General features: G+C 32.0%; 2 long non-coding RNA genes across 2 annotated transcripts; one reads left to right on the top strand and one right to left on the bottom strand.

Annotated features, from left to right (window-relative positions):
* Positions 1–370: 370 nt before the first annotated feature.
* LOC143083231 (uncharacterized) lies at positions 371–2416 on the bottom strand. The gene is made up of 2 exons (XR_012980596.1): positions 1843–2416; positions 371–1150 (listed from the first exon to the last, which is right to left on the bottom strand). It is a non-coding gene; the product is annotated as an uncharacterized LOC143083231 (long non-coding RNA).
* Positions 2417–14539: 12123 nt separating this feature from the next.
* On the top strand, positions 14540–16360 carry LOC143083232 (uncharacterized). The gene is made up of 2 exons (XR_012980597.1): positions 14540–14633; positions 15661–16360. It is a non-coding gene; the product is annotated as an uncharacterized LOC143083232 (long non-coding RNA).
* The last annotated feature ends 1999 nt before the right edge of the window (positions 16361–18359 follow it).

Below are 18359 nucleotides of genomic sequence, written 5' to 3' on the forward strand. Positions count from 1 at the left end.
AGGAAATTCTATTTCCTTAGAGGAAATTCTTTTTCCTTAGAGGAAATTCTTTTTCCTTTGAGGAAATTTGCAGCTTCAAATTTTCCTTGGAGGAAATACTTTTTCCTGTGAGGAAATTTGTAGCTTCAAATTTTCCTTGGAGGAAATACTTTTTCCTGTGAGGAAATTTTTGACAAACACTTTTCCTTGGAGGAAAATTCAAGACAACAAATTTCCTCTAGGGAAATCATTGATCTTCAAATTTCCTCTAAGGAAATTTCTGAAGATCAAATTTCCCTTAAGGAAATGTTTTCCCTTTTTTTACTTGTTGAACATTTCTTCACTACACCATGTATACAAACAGTATGAATATAATAATAACAAGACTGTATAATTGATGCAAATGATATTTAAAACTTTAATAAATGTTTGACTCAACATTTTAATGACATTGAAAATAATACAGTCTGACTGTTTAGATCTAGGTATTGTTTATACTTTTTTTATAAATTTAACTTTGATTTATAATTTTTTTTGGAGCAAATGCTTCTATTTTCTTTGTAATTGTTTCAATGCGATACATTAATAAGCAACCAATTTGAATGTCATACCATTTGTGGTGTTCTAAAGAATTTGTTTATATATTTGCAGATTAAATAATAAAATAAACACTTTTCGTGTTATTTTAAATTAGAATTTCTTCTGTTTCAGCTTGTGTACAGTTATTCAATCCACTACGTAAGAATTCAGTGAATACATTATTCCATTCACTAAACAATTCCCTTCAATTCTAAGAGAAATCATTTTTGAAAATTGTTCTTCAATGATCTTCTTCTGTATATTTGATATGAGGGAGCGATGTAAATGAGTGGATAAAACTGGTGTTCCTTTTTTCAACAACAAAATAGTATTTGTTCAGCATTCTCCTTTCTTTTGATTAAGATATGTTGTTGCTTTTATGCAATAGTGTTTTTGTGTATCTATGATAGAACTCCATTTTGTTTATGGTCATTATCATGTGATAATGTTGAAATTTCCTATTTCTTTTTTGCAGGAAAGCACACATTCCATTTCAAATTAATCCAATTATGCACTATGTAAATAAATTTCAACTATAAGTTTCCTCTTCAGTAATGACCTATTGATCATGAAAACCAAGATGTCTGATCACCTATAAATACACAAAATAAACAAATAAAATGTTATAAATGGAGAGAGAAACAGCAATAAATGTTTTTCATGTGTATCTTTCCTTATTAAAATACATTAAGTAAACTTGAACTCGAGAAAAATAAATAACTGCGATGTAGACTAGAAAGTATAAAATGCCAAATAAAGTATTCACGAAAAATTAGTTGATTTACAGAAGTCAAGTCCCTGTTTGCAGGAAATTTACATCATTGGTTGTCTGGTGGAGAGTTGTCTTATGGGCAATCATACCACATCTTATTTTTATATAACCTTGCCATATTCCTATTGTGCCTGTCCAAAGTTCAGAGCCTGTAGCTTTTGTCAGTTTAGTCTGACACTAAAATTTAGTGGTTGTTGTTGTTGTTTCATACCGGTCATATTTATTTTTTGTAATTTATTTTGTTATAAACTAGGCAATTACCATGATTAGTTTTACAGTTTGGATTGTTTCAATGTTTCATCTTTAGGTCTTTTATAGCTGCCTACTTTGACTATAGTATAGGGTATGGATTTTCTCATTATTGAAGGTCGTAACAGGCCTACAATTGCTTTCTCAAAGCCATGATAGTTTTCATATTTAATATACCACATCTTTTAATTTTTATAGTAATCATGATACTAGTAATCATCTTTCAAGTTCAATAACTTTTTTAAAATTAAAAGGTGCCTTACCATTTAGGTTTAGTTGGCTTCTGCAAATTTTACATTGCCTATCATTTCTGCTGTATATAATTTCTCTGTATCTTCTATAGTTCTAGTCCTATACATAAAAGAGTAAAAGTTGAATGACATCTTGCATCAATATTTTTTTCTGTTTAATGTACATTATGTATATTAATGTGTGTTTAATAAAAATCTAAACCATGAGTGCTTGATAAGCTTCTTGACCTTATAGCTGGTCTTTAAGCTTTAAATGAATTTTAATGATCGACTAAACAACTATGAGCACTGTGCAAATAAGACCCCTGCCCTCCAAAAAAAAAAACATGCACAAACAGTGGTATTTATTGACATAAAACATGTATATAATTTGGCTCCATTTATAGATATATATCTCAAGTGACTATAAGTTTAAGGCTGTGATTTTTTTTAACAAATCCATAAATTTCTAAAACCTTTCAAAGTTTTTGAAAATGGACAATTTTAAAATAACTTTGCAACAACTAAAGTTCCTTAACTCTGCATCTTATAAAAAAATATACATGATAAATAGGGAATGATACTCCAGCTTGCATATTATTCAAAGTTTTAAAAGAACGGTAAAAGTTTTACTACCAAAATTTGAAATTGATCTGATTAAAATTGTGATAAAAAGTATTTAAAAAAAAGTTTAATAAAATTTGGTTGAGGGAAACTTAAGTTAGAAGGCTGAAACATTTTTTTCCATTTTTAAAGAACATAACTATAGAATTTAGTAAAAGAGACACTACCAAAATTCAAACTTAATCTGTATTTTGTGATGATAAGCATTGTGTATTGATTTCATAACATTTGGTTGAGACAAACTAAATTTTAGAGAACAGGAAACCAAAAATTCAGCATATTTTCCCCATTTCTAAAGGGGCATAACTCTGATACTCTAGTACAGTAACACTGACATCACTAAAATTCAAACTTGATATGAGAATTGTGATAATAAGCTTTTGTAAAAGTTTAATTGAATTTGGTTGAGGCAAACTAAAGTACTGTAAGAGAACAAAAAACAACTTTGGGACAGACGGACAAACGATCTGACAAGTGTTAAACATTATGCCCCCTCCACTTTGGGTCATAACAATAAAAAGGGAGTTTGTCAAGATATAAAAACAATTCACCAAAGTTTCATAAAAATTTGTGAAAGCATTCTTGAGACTATCCTCATGATCCTAATCCCAAGTCATGATAGCACAATGACATAAATCAGATTTTTTTTTTAATTAAAAGGAAAATTATCATGTTTATGTTATACAAAAATAATTCACCAAGTTTCATGAAAATTGCTCAAAGCATTATTAATAGTATACGTACTGGAAAAATCCCCGCTTTTATGAATAAAATCCCTAACTTTAAATTAAAAATTTTAAATCCCTAAAAATTAAAAAGGAGCTTAATTATCATGATTATATCAATAGATAATTCACCAAAGTATTATGAAAATTTTATGATTAATGTATTCTAATTCCAAGACTATCTACGACATGGTTTGTTTGAATTAAAAAAGTTGGAATAAAGTACCTGCTAGAATTCAGGAGAATTAGACCAAATCAGGCTATCTTCTAGATTATCAGACAATTGACTGTACATAGAAAAGGAATTTTCTTTTTTCTTTTTTCTTATTTAGCTATTTGTTATCTCTGTCCTTAATATATACTGAACTAAGCCATTTTTTCACATATTTTTTTTGTTTTTTCTCTCTTGTGACTTGTTATTTAACATAACAAAAAAAACCAAAGGCAATGAAAGAGAAACTGACAATGCCGAGGCAAAACATAAGATGCAGAAAAGAAAAACAAAACAAAACACTAAGCAACACCAACATCACCAAAAAACTAGTGTTGAATTCATGTGCTCAGTCAGTCAGTGAGAGTTCGCAGATCCTGACCTACTATATCTATGCTTAAAAACCTAAAAATCATATAGTTTTAACATATTTTGTAAATTTATACTTGATTAAAATGTTGTCATAAATAGCATAGACACCTCTGAGTTTTGAGAACCACATGTGTTAATTGTGCGAGTATAATCATTGATAATCATGCACAAGATTGACTTTTAAAAGCCTATATATTGAAATTTTCTGAAAATATTGCATGCATTTATTAATATGACCAATTTCAAGAAATGCACAAAGATGTGAGATGATTTATATAATTGTAATTTCAGGAATTTACAGTAAAGGCTTTTATCCTCACTGCATTTTGCACTTTTCCTAATTCAGGAGCCAGAAGTGATGGCCTTTGTGACCTTTGTATGATTTTTATTTTAGTTTCTTTTTTTTATATTGAAGAGTTAAGTATGACGTCCATTATCACTCAACTAGTATACATTTTTGTTTAATGGCAAGCTAAAGCATGCCTCACAGGCACGGATCCAGGGGGGTGGGGGTAGCGCTGAAGGTTGGACATGTTGGAACCCCCTTTCTTTATTGGACGATCAATGCATTTGAATGGGGACATGTAGTTGGACACCCCCCCCCCCCCCCCAAAAAAAAAAAATTGTCCTGGGTTAGGAACCCCTCCTTTATATGACTAGATCCACCCCAGTCTCAGGTTGCGGGATTTTCTCGTTGCAATGAAGACCCATCGGTGACCTATGGCTGTTATCTGCTCTTTGGTCATGTTGTTATCTCTTTGATACATTCCCCATTTCCATTTTCTTTTCGGTTCTATTATAAATATTAGAAACGAGTTTGGCGCCTTTACAAAAATATAATTGTCTGTGCTGATAGGGGAGTATGTGTGCATACCAATATTTAAATTTTCTAGGCCTTCTTTTTGAATATTTTGTGCTTTTCTTGGTAAAATACTGTCAGACCTCGAGTGCTGTTGTTTTACAAAAACGGTCAAGTAATGTAGGGGAAAGAAACTAACTAAAAAGACCAAAATAAGCCACAACTAATGGGGGTCTCATTGGGGGTTCTGTTCACGGATCCCGCTTAGTTACTACTTATTTTTTTAGATTCTCGCATGACAGGGGCGGATCCAGCCATTTTAAAAAGGGGGGGTTCCCAACCCAGGATAAAGGGGGGTTTCCAACTATATGTCCCCATTCAAATGCATTGATCGGCCAAAAAAAAGGGGGGGGGGGGTTCCAACCCCCGGAACCCCCCCCTCTGGATCCGCCACTGCATGATGCCATCCCGCGTACACTATGTAAGTGAACAATTCTGCTATTTTTGTAATTTCCCATGTCCCGCTAAACTTCATTTCGCGTTTTCACGGCACAATAATTTGAGGGAGGATAGGACCTTTATCGGGACTGCGGGATCGGGTGTTTTTAAGCTCTGGATTTCGGGATTGACCCTTTCGGGATACGATAATTCTTTTTTCGAATTTCGGGACCTCTGGATTTCGTTTTTTAGGCTCGGGATTTCGTGTTTTTAAGCTCGGGATTTCGGGATCAGTACCCCTCCTACCCTCCCTCATAATTTGACTTTCATGTGTCACGTTTACAAAAAATACGCCTCGACAATCCCGAGTCCCGCTCAGACCCCCCTTATAGGTACATAATGAATAGTTTACTATGTAGTCAGTAGTCGGGTCAAATACACATGTATACACTTTAAGACGACCTTAGATTCATTTCACAGCGAAAATACTCATTTATATTGAACATTTTAGATCACTTTACATTTAGATTTTATAACTTTTAAAATAAAGACCATATAGATTTAAGATCATTTAATGTCTTTAATCGAAAGATTATAATTTGTCAATGCGCAACTGTAACCAGGTACTGATTTTTTTTTTGCATGCGTTAAGTTAAAAGTGCCGGGAATAGAAAAGCAAGTTAAACTTCTCATCTGGACTTTTTAATAAGTCTGTATACCGGACCTCTTCTCTATTTTGGGATTGAAAAAAAATCTAAAGTTAAAAATGCGGTTTTGAGCCTATTTCTTCTTTTTAATTTGGTAACACGTTAAGCCATTAGTGACACTAATATGGTATATTACCAATAATAAGGCCATATATTTCGGTGTGTAGAAATACCGCAAAAGACTTCTTAGTGCACTAAGAAGAAAGTTTTTGCATTAAGGACACTAAAACGATGTTTTAAGATCACAGCGAACATGAATATAAGAGGATATGATTAAATACCTCAAATCTATAAAGTTAGGTATCAATAGATTTTGTAATTTTGAAGTTAAATGACTTTTTAATCAACGCCTGCCACTCGCCACGTGACCAACGGTTTATTGCAGATTCCCGAATCATCATGTTCAATCAACCTAATCCAATAAACAATTGTCTTTTGATCGTTACTTATTGATTAATCAATGGTTGTTAACCTAACGGTTTAGCGTGGTATAAATTCAAGTTTATGAAAGAAAAATAAAAAATAAATTTTGTGTTTTAAAACTTTGCCTTTGTTATATATATTTAGTTTTTAAGGAAATTGCTATGCAAGCTTTTTTTTTTTATTTAAAGAACCCTATTTTGAGATAAAAATTGAGAAACAAATGCTTTTGATATTTCATTTCCTTACTAACAACACAAGAGTTTACATACTATCATTATTCCTTGAAAGACATTTGAGAGTATGTGGTGTCCATGGGGTTCTTCAAAATCCGATTACAGAAGTAACATATAGAAAAACTCCAAGAGGTAAAATTATATTACGTTTTAAAAAGAGAATTATAGAATAAATCATAACTGTCTTCTATGAACGATAACTTTAAACTGGTGTCAATGCTTTTTTTTTAACAATTCATCTTTATTTCAACAATTGAAGATGAATACCATTTTATTTTATAATGTAATAAGCACTATGGGCAGGCGCGGATCCAGAGCTTGAAGTGGGGGTTTGGGGGAGGGGTTATGTGAGAAATGTTTAAAACACTAGAGAAGTTTTCATGTTATACCAAACCATATGTTTTTCAATAAATGACACACTTTTTGTTCATCCGGCATATGGTTACTCTAAATAAAATTTTAAGTATTAATTTTATAAGGTTAATTATTTGATTACAGATCGTATCTACCCGTTTTGCAATTGTTGTATCACTCTAAGGGAGGCTAATAAAGATATTTATAATAAAATATAGAGATAGCAGCCTTGGATTGTCTTAATTAAACCTTTGGTCCTCTAATTATCAAGTTACCCTCTGGCCAATGTTATTATGACTTGTGTATATTTAAAGAAGTGTAGCGACAACGTGTCACCCTATTCAGTGCTAGATATTCAAATTATAGTAAAGATAACATTAAAACAAGAAATGGTTAATACAAAAAATATTTTAAGATTTTCAACCGGGGGTGGGGGGGGGGGGGGGGGCTCGCTTTAACCCCCTAAATCCGCTAATGATGTGGGAAAACTAAATCATTTAGTTAACTTAATCATATGACTCTTAAGCCCGTTCTGCCATTATTAAGAAACGCTAAAGAACGGAAATGTATGATTTTAAGATTTGGAAATAAATGAAATTGGTGTCACAAATGGTATGTCTGCTTGTATTTAAAATATTTTATAAATAGATATAATGCTCATATACATAATTATTAACGGTTGTTTTACTTCGCTTATTTATAGCATTTAACTTCGTATTCTTATTTTCGGCATCAAATAAAAATAATGGAATAAATATATAGGAAGTTCCAATCAATAGACAACGTACAGAACAGAGCAATTCGATATTACTTAGGCGTTCACAGATTTGCACCAATTCTAGCACTGTATGGGGATACTGGATGGATACCAAGTCAGTTTCGGCATTGGGTGAACATTATTCGATACTGGAATAGGCTTTTATCGTTTGAAGACGACCGATTAACGAAAGTGGTGTTCAATATGGATTATGATCGTTGCACAAACAATTGGTGTAGTGACACTAAAGATATTTTCACTAAACTTAATATGTTACATTATTACGAAAGTAGAACAATGGTGGATTTAAAATCTTTTGAACAAATTGTACGAACTTATTACAGTGATATATGGAGAGAGTCCTTGATAAATAAACCAAAGCTACGATCTTACTTAAACTTTAAAACATACTTCGAACTAGAGCACTATGTAAAACTAAATCTTACGAAACACGAGCGATCTGTGCTAGCCCAGTTTAGATGCGGATTATTACCGATCAGAATTGAGACTGGTAGATATATTGGGGAACCAGTAGAAAACAGACTATGCCGATTTTGTAATTCTCAAAATGTTGAAAGTGAGCTACATTTTCTTATAAACTGCACATTTTATAATGATATCAGACAAACTGTTTTTAGCGAGATATTAATGGTGCCTGACTTTACGCAACTAGATGAGCAGGGAAAATTAACATTTCTAATGGTGAACCATCCAAGGAAAATAGCTAAATACTTAGCAGCGTCACTTTTCCGTAGAAAACAAACAGTTTACTCTAGTTAACATTCTTAAACTTTTTCACAAACATTAGTTGAATAATATATGAACTTTTACAATCGTTAATTCTTAATCTATAATTATCTGTATTTAAATTTAAATTGGCAATTGACACGTGATATTAGAACATTTATATTGAACTAACAGTAAAAGGTGACTTATTGGTCCATTGGGCCGGGTGTATTATATATGTAATTATATTTTGTACAAATTTATGCTGATTTACACATGTCACTATAATAAACAATTTACTTACTTACTTTATATTTTAAAAGACAAGGAAAGTGAATTAAAAAATATATACAACAAAAATAAGCGAAAGGAGATGTGGTACGGCTGTCAATGAAACACCTATCCACAAAAGTTAAAAATGAAGAAGATGTCAGAAATAAATTGGTCATAATTTATTTACAGTCTAAAACATCGAAGGGACTAAACATCAACCTATACATATTTATACTTGTAATGCATTTGTATATAAACATCGAATCAGAAATATGTTCCTTTCCTAAACATGTTTAAAAACATTGCTGTGATAGTTATCAAAAGTACCAGGATTATAATTTAGTACGCCAGACGCGCGTTTCGTCTACACAAGACTCATCAGTAACGCTCAAATCGAAATATTGATAAATGGCATAGTTCTTAACATTAGAAAAATGAATGAAGTATTGGCAACTGGACGTTAAGCAACCAAATATCAATCCTCACTTTTCCGTGAAGTGTTCACAATTATTTGTCTTTTTAAAATTAAAAGGATGAAAAATCCCAAACTGAAAAGAGTTGAAAATACGCTATTAATTTAGAAGTAAAAAATATAGCAGACAGAATAAATACGGCAAAAACAAACAAATGAAAAAAAAATAGAGAACAATTTGAAATACCATATACATGTTTAATCATTATACTAGTAGATTATTCACGGGCCAAGGTTGAGCGAACATGAATTGCTATCGATTATACTAAAGGTGACAATCAACTTTTTGAGGCACGTGTCGAGAAAACATTAGAAAAAATATAATTTAAAATTATGAAAGGAGTAGGTCCTTAGTGCACATTTTTGTTCTTAGTGCACTAAGGAGGTCCTTTGCGGTGTTTCTACGGACCCCATATATTTGAAGCTGTTCAAAATTCTGTACATTATAGGTACGTGTATCAGATCGGACAATAATTTTCATATATATAAAAAGAATTACTGTATAAGTTATCTAGTATGAAATATGTCCACTGGACCGACCGTGTAAGTGCTATATATATTATATCATGTATATAGCCAGTCAAAAAGATGTGGTATGATTGCCAATGAGACAACTATCCACAAAAGACCAAAATGACACAAACATTAACAACTATAGGTCACACAAGGTCGTTAAAAACTTCCATTTGTTGTTGTCCACTGAAAATAAGCTCATAAAAGCACGAATCCCCGTTTACTCAATTCCACCTTTATTTGTTAATATTTCTTTATCTTTTTCTTTTGATTTTATCATATCTTTTTTGTGAAATATATTTTGTGTGGTCGAACATGAAATTGCCTCCGATGCTACAAAGAAAATTTGTTTAATGTCATCTGTTGCAATATATGCTAAGTACTACACGTGGACAGGATGTTCCTCAGAAAATAAGTTATACACACCCCGATATAACCCCGAGGGTACACGCTACTGTCATATGGAAAATTACTGGGTCACCTGTAAGATGGTAATCAGCCATGCAACTAATTAGGTTACTGACCATGTCACTTCAATTTAAAAAGTTTATCGTTAGATATCAAAATGATAAATTCATTTTAATTAAAAATTTAAGAACTAAAGGATTTATCATTAAAATGAAGTGAAATAATTCAACCAAATCGTATATAGATTATATACATATTTTTTTTTATCTATGCCGGAAAGAATTGAAAAACTGTAATTATAATTTTTGATTTGTTTTATAGAAATCTGTGTAGGTCTCATGAAATGGAACTCACGCAACGCATGCCTAATTAAGATTTATAAATTTATTGAAAAATATAACAAAAATTTAGTTTTGATATTAAATTAAAGTTACCTTTCCGCGCTGTAATTTATTTGATATGACATGAATCAAGCAATTTTTGTTGAGGGATTTATGGGTTTGTCCATACAACGTATAAAAAAAGAAGTGTATGTTATTAGTATTTCACATGCCTTGTTTTCGCCTTGAAGCTCATTATTCAGAGTGTTTCAGACAAGATGATGAAAATAACGTGCAAGATACTTTTTTCGATCATCGTGAAGAGACAATTTTAATTCCCATTCCTCGATGCACTCTTCCCCTGTTGAATTGTATATTTATAATTCCTCGTGCTTTTAATTAGCCCCCCCCCCCCTTTTCGTGGTTACCGTTATGCCAACAAATACCCGGGGCTTGATTTACATGTAAAATCATGGGCGGATCCAGCCATGATAAAGGGGGTTCCAACTACATGTCTCCATTAAATAAGGGGTGTCGTTGCCGCTGGTTTTCTACGGTTACCCCACCCTTTTCATATAATTTAGATTTCAAAAGTGTATACCTTATTCATATATTGTGTAGGTTAAAATGTTATCTTTTCCCATATTGTTTGCGTTTTGATTGGTGTGTAATGCAACAGTGCAATACCTAAGTGTCAAAAGAGAGTTTTTCCCGACCTATTCACATATTTTTAAGGTTCCTATATACAAGGTGATAGGACGTTCGGTTCCGTTGGAATAGGTTACCTTTTCACGCTATGCCTTAAAACTTTTCCTGATGCACAGGTAACCTATTCCAACGGAACGTCCTATCACCTTGTATATAGGAACTTGAGAGGATTCCCGAGATTATCATTTATGCAATGATTGCTCACAAAATGCTAGGGGAGGCCAACCCCGGATTCCATCCCCTTCGACCCGCCACAGAATACAGATATAATTGATAATTGTTATTTAAAAGTCATATACTATAGCCACTATAGTACTAGAACCGAACACCTGTTTTCGGATATATATATATATACATACACCACATCTTCCTATGTCTATATAGCTGATTTACCGTAAATAACTGCGAGAAAATGAATAATACACAAGTTGATAATTGTCTCTTCTCTGCTAATTTTAATGTGCATGCAATATTCACTCTGATTTACTTGTGAGACCACCGACACTAATAATAATTACCTACAAAATAATAGGTGCTCCTTTACTGGGAAGAACATTTCGGATCCGATCAATTTATTGGTTCCATTCCCCCATTCTACACTTCTCCTTAGAAAAAATGCCTTGCAATGCGTCATAATTATCTGGACTACTAACTTACTTCCATATAACTTCGAAAACAGACTATAATCTATTTCACTGGATGAGATTGGGCTCACGGATATTTTAATGGATTGGTAATTTTTATTTATAGCACAAGTTTACAAAGCAAGATTAATCACATTTTTCACCCGGCCTACAAATCAAATGGTTGCCTCCTTACTGACTTACACCTACACAAGCTAAAAAACATATTCATGGGGGGGGGGGGGGGGGGTTCAGATGGGGGATGCTTGCCTCAGTCATGTTTCTGTGATTCCCTATATAATCAACAAAATTTTTCACACAAAAAGGGGGGGGGGGGGGCAGGGATTTCTCCTTAATAAGAAGTCTCTATTTTCAGCATAAGCTCATATAAATTTGCCTTTTGAAGAACTGAAATAAATATGAGACGGCTAATGATTTTTCAGATGCTTTACATTAAAGAGGGTGGTAAAGGGGGGGTGCTTGCACGAAAAAAAACGTGAAATAAGACATAATTTCACGTTGAACGTGAAATAATTTCTGTAATGAACGTTGCACGAAAAATAAATACTTTTATTTGAACCTTTTGTGACCTTCTTGTATATATTAACTCTTTGTTTTACTTGATATTCCCGATTTAGTATACACATTTATGATATAATTGGTTTACGGCTTTTAAAAAAGTATTTCTTGACGATCCCTGCCAAGTGTTTGAATTTTATTTGAAAAATACCGAGCACGCAAAATAAGACTTTGAAAATCACGATGCACGTAAAATTAAATAAGCAGAACACGTTGAACGAGGCACCCGTCTTGCACGACTGTACGTCAAATAAAAAAGTAAAAGCACGTTGAACGTGAAATAAAAAACGGCGATCACGTTGCACGAAAATAACCCTTTACCACCCTCATTAAAATACATCCATGTGACATTCACAATTATATATAGATCCAAATTTAAAAAGCTATTTTTTTCAATATTTAAATAATGTAGGATCAAATCTTGATACATGTATGTAGTTGAAATTGTTAGCTTTAAACATGTTAAACATTAAAAAATGAACACCCAAAGTTTAAACCACGTTTAAACATAAGAATGACCATGTAGTCTTTATTAATGTATGCTATTGCTATGAAACTAGGTCATTGTAGGTAAACTGTCATCTATTCCCTTAAATCTTTGTTCCCAGTCACCCCAAGTTTGATTTAAATTAGTCAAGTATATCTACTCTATTAGGTCTCTAGTTTGGATAGTTAATAACTTGCAAATTACAAATGAATTAAAATCATACTCCTCCCAAATTTATTTCTTTAAATATTATGGATGAAATACATGTAGCAAGTAAGGGATGAAATTAAATTGGATGAAATGTGGCATTTTTTTTTTGATAAAGTAGTATGTCGTCTGATGTTGTCAAACTTAATAAAAGACCCTTAAGGGGCGGATCCAGTCATTTTAAAAAGGGGTTGGGGTGGGATTCTAACCCAGGACAAAAGGGGAAGGGGGGGGGGGGTCCAATTACATGTCCCTATTCAAATGCATTGATTATCCAAAAAAAGGGGGGTTCCAATCCCTTGAACCCCCTCTGGATCTGTGCCTGCCCTTTAAAAATAAAATTATCCTTATTTTGAGTTAAAGCTTATAGATTTTTCTATAATGCTTCTCAGCGCCATTTTAAAAGGGGGGTCCCAACCAAGAGCAAAGAGGGGTTCCAACTATATCTCCCATTCAAATGCATTGCTCGGTAAAAGAAAAGGATTCCAACCCTCAAATCTATGGTCAGGTTGTTGTCTCTTTGACACATTCCCTTTTTCCATTCTCAATTTTATCATGTAGTCGTCGTTGTCCCAGGACATTTAGTTTTCGCTTAATAACTTTAGTGCAAGTAATAGAAATCTATGAAATTCAAACACAAGGTTTGTGACCAGAGTTTTGTTCAGAGTTTAGGAATTACATGAATTAGGGGCCAATAGGGGCCAATATTAAACTTTGTTTGATTTTATAGAAAATTGAATTATTGGAGTTCTTTGATATGCCAAATCTAACTGTGTATTTAGATTCCTAGTTTTTTGGTCCTGTTTAAATTGGTCTACCTTAAGGTCCAAAGGGTTCAAAATTAAACTTATTTTGATTTTAACAATATTTAAATCCTTGGTGTTCAGATTAATATGCTGAATCTGAATATTTACTTAGATTTTTTTATTATGGGCCCAAATTCAAGTTGATCCAAATCGGGGTCCAAAATTTTACTTTGTTTGATTTCAACAAAAATTGATTATATGGGGCTCTTTCATATGCTGAATCTAACCATTCATTAAGATTTTTGATATTTTGACCCATTATCAAATTGGTCCACATTGAGCATGTTGAGTTCTAAAAGGTCAAAAATTTAACTTTATTTGATTTCACCAAAAAATGAATTATTGGGGTTCTTTGATCATGTTGATATGCTGCATCTAACCATGTATTGAGATTTTGAATATTGGACCATTTTAGAGGTTAATTGTCAATTTAAAATTTTTAAGTACTTGGACCGCATTCATTCTGTGTCAGAAACCTATGCTGCATCAACTATTGAATCACAATCCAAATTTAAAATTCAGAGTTGTATTGAGCTTGAATGTTGTGTCCATACTTGCCCCAACTGTTCTGGGTTCAACCTGTACGTTTGTATCAAGCTGAGCCATGCATAGCATTTTTATCTGATTTATATATTAATTTGAAATTTTGACAAGTGAGACACATACAGATTATACTGTTAACAATATTTCAGAGTTTAACGTAGTCAAGCGAAACAAATTTTAGAAGAATAGTTGAATCATGTCTTTGTTGTCAAATGAAAAATTAGTACGAACACAAAGAAAAAGTATGGGAATGTTTGTTTTTTAAACTATTGACCAGGGTGAAAGTCTTTGAAAGTCATGACTGGCAAAAAGTTTGTGAAATGAAAAAGCACAAATATTCCATTCTTTTTAAATATAACTGAATATAAAGAAAAACACAAACTGATGTTTTATAATAGTTTTTACCCTTTTTATGTTTTATAGGACAAAAAATATAGAAAAATGATGAAAAATATAAACAGTTACAATAGAAATGAGCGCAAAACAAGATAAACAGAATACAACAAGGCCTAAATGGTAAGACCACTTCTATATACTGTAAATTCAGATTTTTCAGGGAAGGGACAACTTATTGTGATTACAAAAAAAATCTGCATAAAGATCTATATAGTTACATGATATATATATATATATATATGTTTCTGTTATCAAAATATGATTTCTTATTTTTGCGATACTCACCCAGTCACATTATTCGCATTACTAAAAAGTTTCGATAATTTCTGAATTACAGTAATAAAAGAAATTGCCTTTGAATGATGACTCATATAAAAATAAGAAAATGTGGTATGGTAAATGAATGACTTATCCACCAGAGTTCAATGAAGCGGATGCAAGAAATTAAAGGCCAATCATGGGCCTGCCTTCAATAACGAGAAAACACTTCTTTTATAGGTCATCCATTAAAAATCTCAACATATAAAGATTTAAACAATCCAATTTAGTTCAACATGTTCAAAGTCAATAACAATTAATAAAAAAAAATCATGCCTAATATAAAATATTGTTTGTTTCTTCAATCCTGACCGACCCTGCAAAAATGGCCCTACTCATAAAATTTTATTGTAAAAACTAAGCCAAATATTATTTTATTCATTTCTGATTTTCGGGCTTGCCGGATCATCCGATAATATTCAGGCTTTTTGGAAAAATAAAATTATTTACCTACCTACCTACCCACACCTGGCTTGTCAGAATAGGGATTAGGGAAACAAACAATATATTAATTTAGGCCTCATGTCTGTGAGCACTCAACCTGACCATAATATAGGACAGTGGTTCAAATATTAACACAACATATGAACATTCTATAACAACTATTGCAAGTGGCTCAACTTTAAATATCACTGCAAGGCACTAAACAACAAATATTAAATCTTGGACACAAAGCACTGAAATAAGAGAACTCATAAGCATGACAAGTAAGAATATCAAATGAAAGTTTCTCAAAATGTTCATTAAAAAACATGATAAAATAAGCTTATTTATATTGCTGTTTTTTTCTCCATTTATAACATTTTTTTTTAATTTTGTGTATTTATAGGTCAGATATCTTGGTTTTTATGATCATCAACAGGTCCTGCAGGTCTATACTGAAGAGGAAACTTAATTGTTAATACTTTTCTACATAATGTGCTAATTGGATTATTAATGTGAAATGAACTCAACTGTGTGTTTTTCTGGAAAAAGAAATAGAAAAAATCCTACAAAATTGCTATAAACAAAATGGAGTACTATCAAAGAACACAATTGTGTAAAATGTAACAACCTACATTCATATTAACTGATGGATTATGGAGAAATTAAGAAAAAAAATAGTATCTTTGTCATGTTTGTTGTCGAAATAAACACCTGCTTTATCAATTCATGTACATGGCTCCATCATATCAAATATACAAAGAAGATGTTTGAAGAACATACGTTGCCAAAATTTATTCAACCAATTGAAGGAAGATGTCTTGTGGATTGAATTATTTATGCACTGAACTGTTATGTAGGGGGTCGAATACACAGCAGCTGAAACAGAAGACAAGTTAATTTGACATGAAACATGTGAAAAGTGTTTATTTTATTTAATATGCAAATATGAGCACAATATTAATAACATCACAAATGGTATGATATTCATAGCATTTTGCTTATTATTGTATTGTCTTAAACATGCTAAACAGTCAGCCTTTTGTTTTTGTATGTTTAATACTCACCATGAAAATTTGTATTACAGTATTAAAGTTTTAATTATCTTTTGTATCAATAATTCAGTCTAGGAGAAAATATATTAATACTGTTTGTACTGTTATGAAATTTCCATAGAGGAAAAACATTTCCTTAAGGGAAATTTGATGTTCAGAAATTTCCCTAGAGGAAATTTGAAGATCAATGATTTCCTTAGAGGAAATTTGTTGTCTTGAATTTTCCTCCAAGGAAAAGTGTTTGTCAAAAATTTCCTCACAGGAAAAAGTATTTCCTCCAAGGAAAATTTGAAGCTACAAATTTCCTCACAGGAAAAAGTATTTCCTCCAAGGAAAATTTGAAGCTGCAAATTTCCTCAAAGGAAAAAGAATTTCCTCTAAGGAAATAGAATTTCCTCAAAGGAAATAGAATTTCCTCAAAGGAAATAATTATGCAGCAAATTCCCTAAGGGAAATCTTTTTCCCTTGAGGAAAAAACAATTTCCCTTGAGGAAAAATCTTTTTCCTTCAGGGAAATTTGATTTCCCTTGAGGAAAAGTACTTTTCCTCTGAGGAAATTGTTGAAAAAAGGGGCATAACTTTTTCAACAGTGGTGCTAGATCCAAAAAATTTTAGGACAAATATCAGGGAACCAATACCAACCAAGTTATCAACTTTGTTTTGACTTAACTCCAAAAATTAAGGTGACAACTTTTGCACTCAGCGGAATTGCAAACTTGTCCCGGAGACTGTTTTACGTTTAAGAACACCAAGGAAAAAACAAGTTTGTATTGTTCATAATGATTTACCTAGAAGGATTCATTTGTTGTGAATAAGAAATATTTCGATTTATCAGTACCATTATTGCCTATATATTACAAAATGAGATTTCGTCTGAGGTATTTACACTGGTGGTAAGCGGATGGTCGTAACTAAAAGTTACGACCATCTGAATATGGGAGACAACTCTAGGGATAAGTTTTTCTTTTCCGATTTTCGTGCAGTAAAAGGTTCATTTGAGTCAAACCGCTTGTCTCATATACACATATCGTGAGTGCATTCTTATTGAAACCAAATTTGACACATAAAATCATTCCAATTTTCGTAAATTAGTCATTCAAAAATTCGAGCATGATGGTCGTAACTTTAACTTGTGATGGTCGTAATGTCAACTATAGTATTTTGGATGATGGTCGTAACCGACACAAGATGGTCGTAACTTTGAAAGATGACCGTAACTCAAGTATTTGGACGAACTTTTATCAAGCTATTTTAAAAGTACTGTGCACATGCATAACCATGTTAATAAACTCAGTTGTTATATAAACGGTTTACTACAAAAAATATTATTTCATTTGTTACTCTGATAATGGTATGCAGAAATTAAGTTAAAGAATTATCAATCATACATTTTTGATATGTTCCAAACGACCATCATTTAGGAGAAACAGTGAAAACTAATCAACTCGCATTAAGCCAAATAGTATGTTAGGGTGGAGTATTAATATATTTTTACTGTACGTTAAGGCATAAAATTGTTGAATATTTGCTTTCAGATTTTTTTTATTTACGACTTTTTATTTCCTGCAATCATGTCGGCAGATGAAATTATTGAACGTACAATTTTGAACAATCTTCTTTAATTTTTAATCAGCTATTGCAGTTTTTATAAACCATTGGCTTTCAAATATTCGGCTTTTGGTGAATCATGATTAATGAAAATCCACAAATGCCTGGTGTTTTTATCGTGTTGTCTTTATTTTTTATCGATTGCATGACGATCTTGCGGTATATCATTGATAATTGTTGTAAGTATTGGTTCAGAATAAAAACTTAATCCATGGTGTCGCAATGAACATTGTGTTAACCTAGAAAGTATGAATAAGGTTGAGATATTTTACAATGCTACACGCGTGAATTTAAGAGTAAGATCAAATATCAGTAGTTTGTAGACAGGCTTGTAGCTAGGATAATATTACAAGGTAGAACTAAATGTACTGCGGCAAATATTACATACATATTTGCAGGTATATATTTTAGAATGATACACGCTTTGAATTTAAGAGTAAGA

This window comes from Mytilus galloprovincialis, chromosome 7, assembly GCF_965363235.1.
Source record: "Mytilus galloprovincialis chromosome 7, xbMytGall1.hap1.1, whole genome shotgun sequence".
In the NCBI taxonomy this organism is placed as follows: Eukaryota; Metazoa; Mollusca; class Bivalvia; order Mytilida; family Mytilidae; genus Mytilus; species Mytilus galloprovincialis.